Genomic DNA, 2,419 nt, shown 5'->3' on the forward strand with positions numbered 1-2,419 from the left:
TCACCTTCGTTGTTGAATGACTGAGAAATGAAGGGAAATTTGATTTTTATTTTTTATTTTTTATTTTTAAATTTAGTCACCAAAACGACGTCGTTTTGGTGAGGTTTTAATCTTAACCCTTGGTTCTTCTAGTGAGATAGGTGTCGCACTCTGGTTAATTCACTTTACCAGATCATTGCAGGGAGACACTCTAGAGGATCCTTACGCTTGGTTTTCATCGTCTGTACAATATATGTATATATATATATATATATATCTGAATATTTTGGTCATTTTATTCAAGTTATTCTTATGGCTAAGGTATTTCAACATTTGAATTTTGATCAAATAAAACTTAAATTTAAATTTATAAGCCAAATGATTTAATTTTATGGGAATTATTCTTTCTGAGATGCTTTCTTTGATAAATACTTCACTGATACTCAACAGGATACTGTAAATTTATGAATAATTTTATGGGAATTATTCTTTCTAAGATGCTGTCTTTGATAAATACTTCACTAATACTCAACTGGATACTGGCCGATCGAGGTGTGACTTAGTGTAATAAAACTAAGTTAAATAACAAATACACTCTATAAAATTTGTTTAAATTACAGATTGTGTTTGTAATTTGAAATATTACAACTTACAAGTACTTCATTGTTAAAATTTTTTATTAAACATAATTAACTAAAAAAAAAAGAAAAATTCATAATTGCTCTCCTATATAATAATAAAAAGGAGGTTTATTAGAAAATCTTTTTCTCAAGTGTTTGTATCTCAATTAGTACATAAAATCTATATAATAAAGTAAGAGGGATTTTGAAAATATATAAAATGTATGTGAGATACATTTCATTTAAATGGTCCAGATCAATCCTATTCAATATGTACGGTTGAGATCTATTTTTTTCCCGCCCAAACTCTCTGTACTCTTTCTCCCACGTCTGCTCTCTCTCTCACGTCTGCCAAACGTCTCTTAACTCCCTCTCTCCAAGTTCTCTCACGTTGGTGGATCTCTCATGTGTTGTAGTTCAGAGAACGAGATGGGTGTTGTGTTCACACACACTCTCTCTTTCTCTCTCTCGATCCGTCGCACTACCATTACCAGAACCACCGCCTCCTTCACAACCACATCAACCACGCCCCTCTTCTGCAGCAGCGCCGTAGTCCGCACCTGCGCCGTGTTCACCGCTCGATGGTGCCGTTGTTTCGGTGCCAAACAGACAATCTTCTGCAGGCTCCCTTCGATACCGACGGTGTTTCGATTTGGGTTTATTCAATTTGGGTTTATTCAATTTTTGTGGGTATTTGTTGTTTTTGTGATAGATGCTACGCAAGCGCAAGGGTTCCTCTCATTCTTCAAAACCCTACCCCGTGTAAGAAAACCCTTTTGTTCTTTGCATTTCTTTGACTCTCTCTCTCTGAGTGGAAATGTTTGAAAAATCTCACAACCCCAATCTGATTGTGGTGCTCTGTTTTCAGGACCCTAGGGCTGTTCGATTCTTTGATCGCCGGTCATAACACTCGAATCTGTACGAAGGTCATAACACTTTTTTTTTTTTTTTGGTGTGTGTGGGTCAATGAAAGTCTTATTGTAAGTAATCTGTGGTTGATTGGTTTTATTCAGGTATGATGAGCTTTGGATGCCATTGATTTCTGATCTTACGGTTGGATCAACATCAACTCATCATCCCCCAATGGGTCTGGTTTTGTCACACCTTCATCCCCCAAACAGAGGAAAAGCTATTATTTGATATGTTCTAATTTGAACTCTGTTCGGTTGCCCAGAAAAGTTCACAATTTGGGCTAAGTTAACTTTTGGGATTTTGTTTGCTTTTCCTCTGTTTTCTGAGCACCCAATACTGTTCTAATTTGATATGTTCTAATCTGAGCACCCAATATTATTTGATATGTTCTAATTTGAACTCTCTTCAGGTCTTTTACAGGCAATACTGTGATTCAAGGTTCTCAAAAATCATAGCAAAACCAGCTATTTTCGACGAAGCTAATGAAGAGTATGCATTGAATAGATGCAGAGATATTTGGATCCTTAAATTCATCTGAGCCGTTCTTTGTGGTTGGTACTTCAATTCATCGTGTATATACATATTTTTGGTTATGTTATTATATACATAAGTTTGTATGCTTGTGGTTTGATTTGAAAATGGGTATGTCTTGGTACATTGGTTCTGCTCTTATCTGCTCAAATTTGATCAAAAAATGGCTGAATACAGATGCTCTAAGACATACGCTATGATTCGAGATAAGGAGTTTTCCATGGCTACACAATAGACATTTTGATTTGCATTCGGTTTCAATTGTTTTTATTCATTTTCGATTCTGAAATTGCTTGGATCTATATTCAATTAGTTTGTATCTGGTTAGTTTGTTCAATTGACGTATGGTTTCGATTTTGGGGTTTTGAAACATTTGT

The 2,419-nt window shown here is 35.2% G+C and overlaps 1 long non-coding RNA gene across 1 annotated transcript; it reads left to right on the forward strand.

The window, feature by feature from the left end:
- Positions 1–915: 915 nt before the first annotated feature.
- On the forward strand, positions 916–1,708 carry LOC114268750 (uncharacterized). Its single transcript, XR_014365646.1, has 3 exons — positions 916–1,361; positions 1,468–1,525; positions 1,613–1,708. It is a non-coding gene; the product is annotated as an uncharacterized LOC114268750 (long non-coding RNA).
- Positions 1,709–2,419: the final 711 nt, after the last annotated feature.

Source organism: Camellia sinensis, chromosome 4 (assembly GCF_055761805.1).
Source record: "Camellia sinensis isolate YWXY chromosome 4, ASM5576180v1, whole genome shotgun sequence".
NCBI lineage: Eukaryota > Viridiplantae > Streptophyta > Magnoliopsida > Ericales > Theaceae > Camellia > Camellia sinensis.